Genomic DNA, 17,026 nt, shown 5'->3' on the forward strand with positions numbered 1-17,026 from the left:
CCATTTTCTGGCAAAATTGAGATGAGCCTTAATATTCTTTTTGCTCAGTAATGGTTTTTGTCTTGGCACTATGCAGAGAATTTTTGCTCTTTCTTTAGGTAAGTCATGAGCCTCGACATTAACTAAGTAAGTGAGGCCTGCAGTTCTTTGGATGTTGTTGTGGGGTATACATAAATATATATATTTGCCAACACTCTCATACTTCACTTACAAAGGATTCTACCAAAACAAAAACACAGAGTGCAAGTCACAACAAGACGGCCCTATATAGTTAGCCAGGTACAAAAATTTTGTCAGTATATTTACTATAATTTTACTTACAAAATTGCTCCAGTTTCTAGTAAAAGAAGGTGAAACTAGGTAAGTAAAGCATGTTTATAAAGTAAAGCATAGTTAGAACAGACATTGCATTTTGTAATGTATTTTGCTTTCAAAGGAAAAAATAGGCAAACATTCAGGTTTTCTAAGAAAACAAAGCAGAAAATTCAAGTAAAATATTGTCCATATCTTCTCCAGTGATCAGTGCAGACTGCAGAAAATACGTACCATCTTGTCTCTGATATCTTTCATCTGGCTTTGTTGTTTTTAGGCGTTGGTGTGTTAAAAGAGGCTGACGTTAGGTAATTTGTGGTCTGAGTCCTTTCTGGTAAAAACAAACATTACACGACCTTCTATGATGCAATATTGCAGTGTTTTTGTGCAATATTGAAAAGCTGAGCAGTGCTTTCACTTTGGCCTACTGTGTGTTGGTTTAAAAGATGGTTTAAATGACTGATTCGCAAGAGATAAGAAATCTCCGGATGGATGGATGGATGGATGGATGGATGGATGGATAAACAAGTTTAGATATGAATAAATGACTGAGATGGGAGTAGCTACTAGATTTATGCTCTGCCAAATCATGTGTACAAATCATGTGTATAACAGACAAACCAAGTCTCCCTGAAGCTGCGGGAGTCTCCCGCATTTAGGTAGTGGCTCCCTGATCCCTAATCATATTATATAATCATATAATATATAATTTATATGATTATATAATATGATTATATAATCTCCCGGAACATATAATCATATAATCTCCCGGAATTCAGAACGAGTGCCCCAAGAGTGCACTGCACACAATTTTCTCTAATCGCGTGTGGGAAGGAGAGAGAGAAAACAGAGAGGGTTCTGATTGGCCTGTTCTCTACAAAGAGTCTGTGAGACAGTCTGTCAGTTTTTAGTGTGGGCGGGCAGTGTTTTTCCCCCCTTCCGGACGGGATTTGTTCAGTGAGTAAGAGAAAGCAGATCATGGCGGAGGCAGGGAAAGCAGAGGCAGGGCCATCAAAAAGAAAAAATATAAAACTCATTTCACCTCTGAATACTCTAAATTTAATTAAATCAGGGACATTCCTGAAATCAAATTTTGCAACTTGGGATGTCTGGTATAATGGAGGTAGTGAGGTTTAACACAGTAAAACTGTGCATATTTAGAAGGAGGGAGTGTGCAGTTATGATGTTATGACGTCTGCATTCAGGTTTGAGCACCCCTAAACACAGGCTAAAGACATACTGCCCAGACCTGTACTGGGCAAAAGAAATGAACACAACATTTCAGCTCAATCTGCTTATTTAGATGTTGTGATTTAGTGTTGAGGTCAGGACATTCCAGCTTAATGTTAGCCTGTTTTACGCAACCCACACATCCTGCTCTGCATGAGGTCATCTTCCTGTTGGAACTGTGGAGTCTAGCTGACGATTTGAGGTTTTGCTGGAGAATTCTGAGATAGACCAAAGTGAAACCACTGCTCAGCTTAAATAGTATTATACCAAAAGTCTGCAATAATGCTTCGGGGAAATGCATGTTTATTCCATCAACTGTTTTTTTTTTTTTAGTGTGACCATGACTCCATAGAACAACAGCACGAACCCTAAAGTCTGTATTTTTTATTCTTCGTTCTTTATTTAGATGCCCATTAGTCATCCTATCCCACACTAGAGCAATGCCAATTGAAATAAAACAAAATACAGAATAAAAAAATACTCAAAAATAACTGAAATAGATGCAACAGTAATCAATAAAAACTTATTTTAAATCCTAAACATATCCAAAAACAACACCAATAAAAATTCAAATAAATTCACAAATAAACAATCACCTTCAAAAGAGGACAAATTGTTGGTGCACATCTTGCTGGCGCATCTGTGACCAAGACAGCAAGTCTTTGTGGGTAATGTCAGCATACCACCAAGAAGGACCAACCACATCCAACAGGATTAACTGTGGACGCTGTAAGAGGAATCTGTCTGAAAGGGATTTTCGTGTGCTAACCTGGATTGTATCCAAAAAACATAAAACCACGGCTGAACCCAAATCACGGCAGAATTCAATGTGCAGCTCAACTCTCCTGTTTCCACCAGAACTGTCCATCACCACAATAAATTATTGTGTTCTAAAACCAGGTGTTTCAGTTTTATTGTCCAACCCCTGTATGTTTACTATATAGAATTAGTGTGTAGTACACAACTAGGAAGCAGCCTAGGGTTAATCAAATTATGTTTTAATGACTTTTTAATCAGTTGTGTATGATCTCTCTGATATTTATAGCAAACACATTCCTAAAAGCCAAGAAAGACCTACAAAGAACAGTTCTCTTCAAAACATCAAATGTGACCAGTGCTTACTTGGAATGTTTTATACCATAAAAACCTGACAAAACAAATGTTACACAAAAAAATGTGGTGCATCCTGCACAAGGTGCGTCACAATGCTCATTACTATCTTACACCCTGCCAACAGTCTATTTTCACGCCTTGTCCCTGCGTTGTTTAAATAGCACGATGGTTTGGAAATTAGGTGGGTTCAGGTAAATTTCTGCCATATTGTCATCTTGGCAGCAGAAAACACAGGTGCACCACTTACTGAAATGAACCTAGAAAACAGTCAATTGCCAAATTGTTTTGAAATCCCACATGTTAGCCAAACATTTTTGAACACAGCTCTATGAGTTGACTTATTTGATTTTACTCCAACATTTATCTAAAATCATGGGAATAATATTGATAAAAAAAATCACCTGGTATACCATAGTGACGACGTAGCAAAATTAAGCAACTGCTTAGCAACACCTTAGCAACCACCATAAATATCATACAGGCCACTAGGAACCATGTTAACCATGCAACGCCTCTATGTGTCCTTGATAAAATGCATTAAAACAACTTTTCTAGTTGTTTATGCATTTCACACATATTAAAATGAAAAGAACTATACAGAGCTTATCTGGTTGTAACATGCTGCACACTGTACAACTCAACTAAAATATATTTTAGAGGTTTCTCAGCAGCAGTTGACCAAACCACTGCGCAGCACTGCAAACTACAAGAGACCAAAACCACAGCAATTATAACATGGAACACATTCAGAACTTTTTTAATTCAACCCTCTTCGTCACTCTAAGGCCCCACAGATCTAAATCAATCCAGGAACAATATATGCAAACATATATTTTACTACATTCATCTTGTTTTGTCATACTGAGGCCCCACAGATCTGAGTCAAACCAGAAAACCATTTTTGAAAGTGAATCATAAGAAGTGGTGTTTGCAGTTTGCCACAAGCCACAAGGGGGACACAGTAAATATGTGGTAGAAAGTGACGTGGTCAGAGGAGACCCAAGTTTAACTTTCTGGCCCATAGACTGTATATAGATGGACAGAGCATCGTCTCTCAAAAGTGAAGCCACCACAGGTCGGGCGCCCCCTGCTGTTCGGTTTCAGAAAGCTGTGTAACCCCACCCATCCCCATAGGTTTCAATGACAAAACAGACAACTTTCAATCAATTTTTTTCTAATATACTGTAATTTTACCTCCATTATTTAAATGCAACAGCTAGTGTAACCTCTGCTTATACTGTCAAATTTTTATATCCCCTAAGAATTTGTTTTTTAAAACGTTATTCAGCTCTATTCAAAAAAAGGTGTGGTTATTGTAAAAGGGCTGGTTATGGGCGGGACCAATAACAGACCGTCAGCTCCGCTCCGCAGCCTGTGACCTCAAGGCAGCCCTCAGGGGTGGGGTTATGTAAATGAGTAGGCTGTCTCTCCACAGTCTTTCTCCCTCCTCTGGTCTCTACTGCGCAGACTCAGGTTTCAGGATCGCCAACATGGCGGAAGATTTTGGCTTCATTTTTATTGAGTGAATGGGAACGGCGACACGGCGTCCATCTTTTTTACAGTCTCTGTTCTGGCCTAATGCGAAGCGCTATGTGTAGTGGAAAAGTAGCCCTGCTCATCACCCTGAACACACCATCCCCACTGTGAAACATGGTGGTGGCAGCATCATGCTGTCGGGATGCTTTTCTTCAGCAAAGACAGTGAAGCTGTTTAGATGCACATAATGTAGATGATAGAGACATACCCCAAAGACTTGCAGCTGTAACTACAGCGAAAGATGGCTCTACGAAGTATCAATATAGTGGGGCTGAATACTTTTACACAACACCTTTCAGAATTTTATTTGATTAAAGTTTTTAAATCCATGGAGCATTTTTGTTCATGTGCACTTCATAGTTAGTTGCAACTTTGTGTTGACCTATCACTTAAAACCTCAGTGAAATACATTTAAGCCTGTTGTTTGTAGGGTGACAAAATGGAAATGGAATGGAAAGAAGTTCAAGGGGTGTGGATACTTTTGTCACTGTACATTTTTCATTATGAAGATGATCAACGATTTATAATCTATAGTTGCTTAGGTGCTCTATTTAAACCTATGCATTTTGGACTTGGCCAGACCAAACCTAAGGAAATTCTTAAGTGGGTATTTTTCCTCTCTGGAGAGTCGCTGATGTTAAATTGATATAAACCCATTTCTTACGTCACTTCCTGTGTCCTACATTTTCACTGACTTCAGACAACATACATTTAAAATGTTCAGGAAATGTGGGGATTTTCTTCACAAAGAAGCTTCTGAGACTGACAGTATCAGAGTTTACCAATGTATTCTTATCATTATAATGCTGGATGGGTATCAGGAGGTCAGGAGGTTCCCTGGCGGCTCATCTCTGTCTGTTCACTGTAAACTGACAAAGCTGCATTCATGAAAGCACCGTGCTGGGGCCTGTCTGCCCCATCTCCCACAGACAGGAGGTAAACGTAGATGATTCCGTCATTTTCAATAGACAGATAATAGTTCTATACAAGTCTTAACACAGATATGAAGAGGAAGGACATTTTTTTCAGTTCAAGGGTCTCTGAGAAATGATGGGCAACGTGCAAATCTTCGTACACTACTTTACCTTAGTTCAGCCATGACCTGTAAAATAAACCAAAACATAAACTAAACAAGAAAAAGAAAGTGATTTTGCACTGATAAAAAAAAAAGTATCCCCTGGTGCCAGACTGGTGCTGTTTTATCACAGACATTTTCTTTCTGTCAAACAAAAAAGAAGTCCTTTTAGATTAAAATGCTTAGATTAAAAAGTCTAAACTAACTGTCAAAAGTAAGGAGATTTTGTTTCAAATTTAAATTAGTTATTTCAATTAAATAACAAATAAAAAATATGTTTATTCACAAAAATATTTTGTGATTAATCACACGTGCTCTTTTTCTAAGGTGTATTTAAATAAAATTAAAAATGTAAGATTAGAAAAATGGATTAAATTGAAATAAGTGTTATAATATCCTCTTTATATGTACTGATATGTGTACAATGGTGTGAAAAAGTGTTTGCCCCCTTCATGATTTCTTTTTTTTTCACTCTTAAATGATTATGATTAAGAGATTATCAAAACATTTTAAATATTAGTTAAAGACAACACAAGTAAACACAAAATGATTGTTTTACAAGTTTTTTTATTATTAGGGGGTGAAGAAGATTGGAATGGTTAATGATGTTAAAAACTGAGGTAATAGCGAAGAGAATGAGAAAACGAATACAGTGCTGTGAAAAAGTATTTGCCCCCCTACAGAGTTTTTTTTTTTATTTTGCTTTATCATACTAACATTTTTCATATTAAACTCTTAACAGCAACAACTGCAATCAAGCTTTTGCGGGACTTTTAATGAATCTTTTACAGCACTGAAAAAAATATATTAAAAAAATAGTTTTGAAGTGGGCAGGTAAAAGTGTAACTGAGATGTTGTGGCATGAGCTTAAAAGGCGGTTCATGCTGGAAAACCCTCTAATTACAACAATTCTGCAAAGATGAGTGAAGCCAAAATTCCTTCACAGCGCTGTGAAAGACTTATTGCAAGTTATTGAAAAGCTTGATTGCAGTTTTTAACATCATTAAACATTCCAATCTTTTTTCTCACCTCAAAACCTCCATCACATAATTTATTTTCAGATGACTGTTTACTTCTACTCCTTACATTTCACTCCTGTTTTAGCTTGTTTTTATTCCGGCACCTCATTTTTCAACAAAAAAAAAACCCTATTCAGATAAATCTCTCCATCCAGATAGAATGAATCTGATCCATCCATGAGGCAGAGCCATTGGCACCAATGCTGCTTTACACACAAACATCAACCCTCCAGGTGAATTCAGCGATTTGAAGCTAATAGAGGAACACAGGCTGCCCAGGAGTGAAATACTGACACTGATTGATTTGGTCAAAGAGCAGCTGACATATTCAACATGCTGAAATTTTACCCATGTTTTTTATATAGGTTGTAGCATGAATAGAGACTTGTTTATGTACTCATATATGTGTTTACAAGTCTTTCACAACACCTCATTTTAATTTCAGAATGTGTAGAACAATATTGATTACAACACATTTTCTGGGCATAATAATGAGTAAATACTGGAATAAATACTTGGAGTTGAATCGTTTGTGTGTGGTTCGACTGAGCGTGCTGTTTCGGGGAGGAGTCAACAAAGATGTTATTTAAACTTATTTTTCTCCACTAGGGATTAGTAGGGATTGTTTGTTGTTGTGTCTTTACTCCAACATAGTACATATAAATAAATGATTCAACTCGGAGGTAGAATGAACATGACCTTTACTTAGCTTTACTAGTAGTCCATTTACTAGCTTTACTAGTACATTTGTTGTTAAGTTTCGCTGTGCGAAGCTCATTGGGAAACACTCACAGACTCATTCTTTTCTCACATTCTGCTTTATTTACTTCTTGGTTCGCTAAGATTGATAGCTTTCAGAAAACGCACCCCTGATCTGTTAATCTGATCAGTCACTTCTTAAAACTCATCTCTTCAGATCTGCTTCAAACTGGTGATTGACAGTTATGTGTAATGAGCAGTGTAGCTACTGTCTCAGATTAGATTTACCCTTTAGTAGCCTCTGTGCTAGCTAATGCTAATGCTAGCTGGCTACTTTAGCTAAACTAGGTTAATGCTAGCAAACTCACAGCTACAGGAGAAAACTTTACACTTTTAAACTTCTTAAAACTCACCTCTTCAGATCTGCTTTTAACTGGTGATCGACAGTTATGTGTAATGAGCAGTGTAGCTACGAGCCGACGAGCTGATGTGGCGTTAAACTCGACTACCCAACCCAACATACAGCTCAGTTGTGGCCACAGCCACAATCGTCAACAAACTAAAATAGAATCTGAAGCCATGTTGTTTTCTGGACATTTGCAGCTGTTGGTCAATCAAGGATACCACTTAAGTTATATCTGTTTTGTTTTTTTTCCTCCTCCAAAGTTGGTTCTTCTGTTGCTTTCTCTCCAAGGTCAGGAGGTTTATTTTGATATTGTGTGACTGCTCCAAAAGCACCAATATTTCATGATTTGTGAAGCCATGTCTACAATAGTCCTCAATGATAGTGTCCATATTGCATTTTTGTCTCAGCTGCTTCTGTCTCTGTACAGTCTTCTAGTATATAAATAAAACAATGACTTACTATTTCAAAATAATGAGATAATATCTCATAATAAGGAGAAAGTATCTCAAAATAATGGCTTACTGTCTTAAAATGATGAGATTGTCAAAATAGCAAAATAGTGAGATCTCAAAATAGTGAGATAGCAGTTTACTAGTTTGCTGGATTATTTTTTATTTAGGTGGTGGGGATGGGCTTCCATAGGAACAAGCTAAATCATGGAATGTAGGTTAGTGTGGGCTGTTGTAATGCAAGTGTCCTGTGTGGCTGCTGTAATGAGTGACTGGCACATTTTGTATTAGTAAGTTAAGCATGATTAAAGGCTCATTACTCATATTTGTATTGTATTATTTATTATCAGAGATGATGATCAGCCATAACCCTCTGGACATTATCAAGATTTACTTTTCAGAGAATGCTGTGGAATCTGGTCTGTCACTGATTGACTAAGGAAAGATAATATTGTTGTAGATTCCATTGCCTGTTCATTTCTTATTCTGCACATTTTCCGGATGTAAAGGTACAGGCTTTTTCAATGTTATGCCTTAATGTGTGAAGTCCTGTTTTTTTTTCTTACTCCTAAGTCAAGTCAAGTCAAGAGGCTTAAATTGTCAGTACAACTGAGTACAGGTACACAGGTACCTTTTTGTTTATCATTATTATTATTATTATTATTATTAAGAAAAAGTCACAGAAGTTAACATGAAAAAGATTATTGCACAATTTATTCTTATTTTTTTTGTATTTGTGGTTTGTGTTCTGATTTTACAAAAAACTGGTAGATGTGTTTAATTTAAAACAAAAAAAGGACCCACTGATTTGTTTTTGGTGAGGAACAGGGGCGTAGCAGCAAATTCTGGGCCCTGTACACCCTCTATGTTAATGGGCCCCTATCCATGCCAGTAAACAAAGGAAAGTGAGCGAAAAAAAAATCAGGATTTTCATGGGCCCCTCTCCCTACTCGGGCCCTGGGTAGTCAGGTCCACTTTTCCCCCCACTACCACGCCCATGGTGAGGAAAGCCCCTTTCAGACATGCACAGTAAACCAGAACTTACCCAGATGTTAAAGGGAGGAGCTGTATGTGGGAATATGAATGCCCATATCAGTTCAACCAGTTCCACTATTTACTCTGATAGCACCCTGGTAAGAAGCCTAGGTAATTTCCAAGTGAGCCCATGCGTCAGCCGAGCAGCTCATTTTCTGGAGAATTTACAGTGCACTGCACCGGTGCTACCCCAACCTAATCCACATAGAACATTTCTCACAGTGAGAAAGCAGCTGCAGATAAGAAGGGCACCATTCTTTTCTCAGTAAGAGCTTTGTGATCAGTCCTTCCGTCTTTTCAGTCCCGCAGTATTGAGGAGTTGTTTAACGGTGGGGCGATGAATAGTAGATGGAGGGTAGATCTAAGGAAGATTTTTTATTGTGACTTCATGCTCCCACTTGAGCGTACTGTTTATCTGATGGGGCAGTTTTGGTGGTCTAATCAGTTTATGGCAGCTCTTTGTTTGTGTCTAATCTTCTCAGAATTATCTGATCAAATGAAGGTTGTTAACGAACATGCTGGCTGGGGGTTAAAGAAAGGAAGAATGAAAAACAGGCTAAACAGGCTTTAATACGTTGGCTTTGTAATTTTACACAGTGAAACATTCTGAAACAATGGGGTCTTTACTGTTTAATAGATTTGTATTTACAAATACATCAGCCATTACATTAACACCACTGGCAGGTGTCATAAACAAAATTGGCCTCTGTTCCACTGCAGGACCAAACAGTTTATTATTTAGGCCCCGTCTACACGAAGCCGGATATTTTTAAAAACTGAGGTTTTTGTCTCGGTTTTTAAAATATCTTCGTCCACACGAGCAGCGTTTTCAGAAATATCTCTGTTCACATAAAATAGCATTAGTGTTACTCCAAAACCACAGAGCTAACCCAGCTAACTGAAGAACCACTTAACGTAAAAATGCTTAATGTGGGGTGTCTTTCCACTGAAGCCTGTTATAAGGACGGATCTTAACGTGGCTTAACGTACTTACTTAAACAACGAGCCACAAACACCACACATCCAATTTTTTCACTGCATAATAAACTTATAACCCACATTTCTGACCCGCTATAAAAACCAGAGAGGCTGTGGAGTAAACAGGCTGGATGAGGGGCTCCAGTAACAGTAAATTATGTATTTTGAGTTTGCTGGTGTAACTGGTCTGGCACTCTACTCCTCTATTGCAACAAGCATTATGAGAGGACTTACTAACCCTCTATCCCAACAAGAATCAGGACACCTTATCATTCTATCCCAATAAAAATTCAGAAACCAAACCTCTCAATAACAAGATTTGGGACTTCTTACCCCTCTATTCTGACAGTATTCGTAACATGCTGACCCTCTTTCCCAACAAGAATTTGGACATCTTACCCCTCTATCCCAACAAGAATCAGAAAACAATCCCTCTTTAAACCAAAAAGAATAAGGACCCTTTACCCCTCTATCCCAACAAACATTGGAACACCCCACTTCTCTATCTCAACAAGAGTCTGGTTAAGTGGTAGAGGCAAGGGGTGATATGGACTACTTGTTTTCTTGCAGTGGGATGATAGACAGATAAATCTGAAGATTTTGAGGATTGTGACTTCATGCTTTCCCTCAAAGGTGAAAGATGAAAGTACTCTATCTGATTGGGGCAGTTTTGATGGTCTATCCAGTACCGCGCTTTTATCTAATCTACACTAATCTTAAGAAAAATCTTAAAATGCAGGTACTTCACGACTGTTCTGACTGGAAGGTAAACAAATGAGGGTGGTCCAAATTTTCTTAACACACATACAGTGGCATGAAAAAGTTTGGGCACCCCTTTTTCATGATTTTACTTTAGAAATCATTGGTTGTTCAGAACAGCATTTTTAGTTAAATATTTTGCATAACAGACAAACGCAGTAATATTTAAGAAGTGAAAGGAGAACTCTGGTGTAACATGGACTTTGAGTGTAGAATAACATGATAAAAAGTACTTACCTTTGTTGAACAGCACACCTCGGCTCTCCTACAGCTTCCTGACTTCCAGTAATTTTGTACTTTTTGACCAGCACTCTTTGCCAGTTAAATTGCTTTTTACACCGTTATTCAGGCTCAAAGTAGCTCTACACTTAAAAGTTTCTGCTGTAGACTTTTTTTTAGGTAGTTACTTCTGGATCTGATACCCACCCATTTTTCTTATGAAAAAAATCATTAAAACACATGAACCTAAGATTAATAATAAGACTGTGTAGCTTTGCTTGCAATAACTGCATCAAGCCTGTGATCCATTGACATCACTAAACTTTTACATAATTTTTTTGTGATGCTTCTTTTAGTAGGTGGATGTTTGGGGGGTTACTCCCTGCAGTCTCCTCTGTAAAAGGTAAATTGCATGCTCTATTAGGTTTAAGTTTGAACATGGACCTCTGTAGTTTTGGCAGTGTGTTTTGTGTAATTATCTTACTGTATGATTTTGCAATCAGTTTGGTTAGAACTTTCGTAGACCTTTCATATACACATCCTGTTCATTGTACATCAATTAAGCAGACATCCCAAGTTGCAAAAGTTGATTTCAGGGAGGCACAAAAATTTGACAAAAATTGACAGTAACAATATCACAAGAAATTGCACAAAATCAAAAACATTTCATATCATATTACAATAATTATTAATATTGCCTCTGCCATGATCTGCTTTCTATCACTCTCTGAACAAATCCGGTCCGGGAGGGGGGAAAAAACACTGCCCGCCCACACTAAAAACTGATTGGCTGTCTCGCAGACTCTTTGCAGAGAACAGGCCAATCAGAACCCTCTCTGTTTTGTCTCTCTCCTTCCCACACACGATTAGAGATAAAAGTCTGTCGCCTGTGTGCGCATTTGTGTGCAGTGCGCGTTTTGGGCACTCGTTCTGAATTCCGGGAGATTATATGTGACTCGCGGGCATCCGGGAGCCACTGCCGAAATGCGGGAGACTCCCGCAGCTTCAGGGAGACTTGGTTTGTTTGATTATGAATAAGAAACTGGTCGCAAAAGGAAGCCATGCCAGCTAAAACCACAAAATTTCCTCCACTATGTATCACAGATGAGCTTGTATGTTTAGGACTATGAGCAGATCCTTTCTTTTTCCAAATGTTACACTTTCCATAAAATTGGAAGGGTAATCTTTGTCTCATTAATATTGATCAGTCCATGGGCTTGTTTCTTTAGTTCATGGCAAATTCCAGTCTAGCCTTCCTATTCTTCTTGCTGATTATTGGTAAAGACTTTCATGAAGGCTTCTGTGAACAGTAGATCTTTCTTTACAGCTGGTGCCAGGTTCCCAAACGGATCTTTGCGTTTCCACCGCAAAATCACAGGTTCTCAGCCAGAAAAGCCCGTCTGGAACCAGTGAACCTGTGATGCGAGCGGCCAAAGAGTGGGTTGTTGAAGCGTCTCTGGGGCAAATTTGTTTACAAACCTCACCTCCATTCACAGCTAAGAGCAGCAGAAGCAGCTAAATGAATGAAAATGAATCAACAGTGGTCCATCGAGGATAGCAGCAAAAGTTTCAAGAGGAGCTCTGATTGATCTTCCATATTCTCTCAGCTTCACAGTTTCCTATAGACAGCCCTATTGTTTTTATGTCACAGTCTGCACAGGCAAAGCCTAAATCTGAAACTGAATGTAGACATTTAGCACTGTTTATTGTTTAAATAATCAATGTATCAGGACACACCTGGGCAACAAAACACACCTGATAGTTACAAACCTGACTTAGACCTCATGTTCCAGTACTTTTGCTCATTAAAAAAATGGGTGGGTTCAGACAACAGCTGTGTAAAAACTGTGCATCAGATCCAGATGTAAATACCTGAAAATAAAAGTTTGAAATGTTGATATTTTGTCTCATATTCATCTTTTAAAGCCAAACTCAAATGTTTTCAAACTACAGCAGAATTAACGCCTTACTGTTCCAATACTTTTGGAGGGGACTGTAAACAGGAGAAGGTCATCATGAAAATACTTTATACCAACCGCATACATAAAATGACAGTTTTCAATGAAATTGTCCACCCAGTCGTGCAGCTTGCCATACCATCCTAGAAATAACATTGTCTAGTATGTTTGGGCTGATTGGTTTCCTCAGTTAAAGCTTCTCCTTTAGCTCTACACTTCATGAAATACTCAGGGTTCTGGTGTTTTCACACAGCTGGAGGATGGACATACATCTAAGGATGTTATCAGATCTGAATTGAAAGTGGAGCCACACTTCCTTTCAAAGATAAGAGATGAGAGTTTATCTGATGGGGGCAGTTTGATGAGGTACCAGGTGCACAGCGAATCCGTGTCTTATCTTAATATGTCACTTAAAAAGAATTAGAACACATGTTTTTCATAAGATAAAACTGTAAGTAAATTTTTAATCACATTACAATTTTTACAGAGCCTAGTGATGCATTAGCAGTTTTATTTATCAATAAAACAAGTGCTTTTGTTTGATGCTAAAGCTCTGCATTAAACCTTTACTCAGTACATTAAACTATTATAATTTTAAAAGTAATAAAACTGCCCTAAAATATTATAAAGAAGTTCAACACATCTAGTCTGTTTCTAGGCCCAAACCACACTACACTATTAATGCTGTCTTTCTCACAGTTTTTCATATTTCATGATTTTGAGAGATATTCAGATTTTTTTCGTGATTAATACAGTTATTTATTAAAAAAAAGGAATTAAGCTGAAGAAAAAAAAATCTGTTTCATGAAGTCTGGAGGTGTTCAGGATGTTTGGGCTGATTGTTTACCTCAGAAAGAACTTCTCCACATTTCGTGAGATGTGCAGGGTTCAGGTGTTTTTCCACAGTGTGAGGATGGATACACACCAGAGAATTTTATCAGATCTAACTGAAGTGGGAATGGAGCTTGACTTCCTTTCAAAGATAAGAGAAGGTAATTTGACTAATGGGGCTGTCTTTTGAGCCACCAGGTGCACTGTGAGTTTTACAAACAAAAAAAATATGTTCTAGAGTAATTGTGCTAAAAAAAAAATATTTAATCAAATTATTAAATAATTAAATCCAGATATTTTACTGTAAAAACATGTTTTTAACCATCTGTCACACCTTAGTCCTTGTCTGTCTTTTTTTTTTCTTTTTTTCTTGGTCATGTTTTCTTGCCTGTCTTCCCTAGCCTGTTTGTTGTCTGTTCTATGTGCTCTTTATCACATGGCTCTGTTTTGTTGCTGTCTTGTCTCCGCCCTATCCCGCCCTGTTATCAGTGTTCACACTTGTGTCTAGTTTGTTAACCAGGCCCTCGTTATCTTTCCCAGCTGTTCCTTGTTTCCTCAGCTGTACATCTACCCCATGTTTTCCTATATTTTTGTCATGCTTTGTTTGACTACTTTGTGTAGCTGGTATCTTACTTTTATTCTGTTTTATTGGCTTTTGTTTTTGTTAGTATTTTCTTTGTTTATCCAGACTTAGGACCATATTTTAGCGATCTTCAGGTGAACTGCCAACAATGCACCGACTTTGGTATTGCAACGATAGTAAAAATACACCTTTGGTGGCTCAAATTAGGCAAAGTAATGTAATTTAATTAATGAAGAATAAACCAATCAGAATGTCACTTGCTATTCCCTTTAAGAGCCAGGTGCACTCTGAACACACCTTACTTCCAGCATTGATTATTAGACCTACTCTACTGACCTGTTTTTACTGAACTGGGTAAATCTGCTTTTAGCTACAGTGCTCCAGCGAGCGGGAATTCACTACAGTAAACTCTAGAGCTCACCTCGATGGTGTCACTAAATCATTTTCAACTTTTCAGACCTGAATTATGTTCCAGTGATGAAAAACATAAGAAGAATGTTGTTTTCTATCTGCAATGCACTATATATATATATATATATATATATATATATATTATATTTTATATATATTTTTTTTTATTTTGTCCAATGCAGTGGGTGGGGCTAAGCTGCTGTTTGAAAAAAGAAATCAGATGTTGTCTTTTGCAATGAAAGCACTAAACTTTACAATTCTTACTACCTTCAGGCAGCCTGTTTTAGCTGAGTTTTTTTTTATCTTTTTATTTTGTCCTTTTATTAATTTAATTTAATTTTTTTACCATTTTACTTTCAACTTTCTCTTTATAATAGGAGTGTTATTGTTAGCTACTTAATTTTTCTAGTCTTCTTTTACTCTGAATTATTATTTTTTTTCTTAATTAAATATTAATTGTTGTTTTTTCTAATGCCTTTGCCATTTAACTTTTATTTAAAATCCCTTTTAAAGTACATGCTTGAGTGAAAGTTGGTTGGATGGTTGGTTGATTGATTGATTGATTGATTGTGACTCTATGGTCTAAGCAGACCTGGGCATTTTACAGCCGGGGGGCCACATCCGGCTCTTTGACTTTCTATACCCACCACTTTACATATCCTCTTCAGAAACTGAACAAGACTTTAATCCCAAAACAGACAAAATACCAAAAACAGCAAATGAGGTAATTAGAGTACAAGCTGAATAGCAATCGTGGTTTAAATTTAATACTGGTTATGTAAATGTTAATAAAAAATTATATGCTATTCGTGTTTATTTTTTACTTAATTATTATTGCCAACATGTAAGATTTACTCTTACCAGTAACAGCTTATCAAAACCATACAATTACTGCATTTTTAAAAGTGATAGAAGTGTTTTATGTGGCCCCTTGGATATATGAATTGCCCATCCCTGGTCTAAAGGGTCTTTTTCTCTCTGACTGTTGGGCTGCGGTCTTGATTCACTCTCCGGTTCAGCGGGTGGCGGTGGTGAGCCTGTAGGGCTGCTAACCGCCATTACTCCAAGAGAAGAGGAAGAAGCACTGTTAGTCTGAAACTTCTGCGGGTTTTTCAGGGATTAATTCACTAAATCAGCTCACAGGATCCTGAACACAGAGACCAGCTACTCTTCTTTACTCCTTTATATAAAATATGAACATTTCCCCCCGCTGTAAATCACCACAGAGGCGCTCAGGTAAACCCCGTCTCTGTGTTTATATTAGCCTCGAGCTAACTCTGTATAAACACTGAGAGCTGAGCTAGCCTAGCCTAGCCCAGATTAGCTCCTGTTCTCAGCTCAGCTCTGTTATAAACACGGGGTGAGGACCGTAGGTTAAATAGTAAATATTAGTAATCTAAAATTAAAGCATTTCCTTTTGTTATCGTTATTAAAAGTGTGGTTTGTGGCTATAACGTTAAGTGTCTGTGAAGCTTGTTTGGCTGCAAGCCAGTTTACCTTGTTCACAATTCCAGCTCGAGACCAGTTTTCTGCTGGTGATTTATGCTGTCCATACGCTACATGACTTTGAAAAGATTAAAAATAACCACCCTGACACCCTTTCACTTCTAAAGACCAGTCTCAGACTTTTTAGTCACAGACTAAGATTTAGAAAAGACTGCGTATTACTGTTTCTAAGCCTGTAACTAGACTCTTTCTGAGAATATTTCCCCATTATCCTTCTGGTGAAGTTTATGTATTGTACATATTAGGTTACAAATAATGTCCATATAAATTCTGTCCCCATCAACAGTTTATTTATCTGTCACACTGTTAGTTCTAAATATTTTTAATAGAATACCTTTTGTGTTCAGCTCGTCCTATGAGCTATTAACATTATCAGTGGTGGACAAGCTAGCAGTTACTACTCAAATACTGTAGCGTTAGTTAGTTAGTTAGTCAGTTAAATACCTAGTTTGTTAGCTACATAACCCTCTATGGCAAGATGTTGCTGTTAGGCAAAAATTGATATATGATCTGATACATTGTCTTTTTTGATAGATTTTTTTTTTAAATATAATGAAGTCGCAGATATGTCTCTGAGCTAGGTTTGACATTTATTCTTTAAATCAATGTAAATAAGCAAATGTTTCTGCATAATTTGTACAGACAGGGACATACAGTGTATGCTGATTTATTAGGTAAATTAGAAAAGGTAAATATTTTCTCCCAGTTCTACAGAACCCATGACAGCAGCATCTGTCAAGAGCAATTTTCATGTCTTGCTATTCCTACACACACAAATATTTTTTCATCTTAAACTATTCTCTGTAGCTCTGGCTGTATTTTTAGGGTTATTTATTTGCCTTTAACATGTTTTCTTCCAGGACTGACCTGTATTTAGTTCCATCCATCATCCCATTAACGCTGACTA

General features: G+C 37.4%; 2 protein-coding genes across 3 annotated transcripts in view; both read left to right on the forward strand.

Annotated features, from left to right (window-relative positions):
* cfap45 (cilia and flagella associated protein 45) overlaps positions 1–17,026 on the forward strand; it is a 239,992-nt gene that overhangs the window by 95,774 nt on the left and 127,192 nt on the right. The window lies entirely within an intron of this gene.
* tbrg1 (transforming growth factor beta regulator 1) overlaps positions 15,628–17,026 on the forward strand; it is a 40,156-nt gene continuing 38,757 nt past the window's right edge. Inside the window, exon 1 of one of the 2 annotated variants that reach the window (XM_049483703.1) lies at positions 15,628–15,849. The gene's annotated coding sequence lies outside the window, so the exon portion shown is untranslated. The remainder of the gene's footprint in view (positions 15,850–17,026) is intronic. The other variant, XM_022679753.2, reaches the window with a different exon arrangement.

Source organism: Astyanax mexicanus, chromosome 9, assembly GCF_023375975.1.
Source record: "Astyanax mexicanus isolate ESR-SI-001 chromosome 9, AstMex3_surface, whole genome shotgun sequence".
Lineage (NCBI taxonomy): Eukaryota > Metazoa > Chordata > Actinopteri > Characiformes > Acestrorhamphidae > Astyanax > Astyanax mexicanus.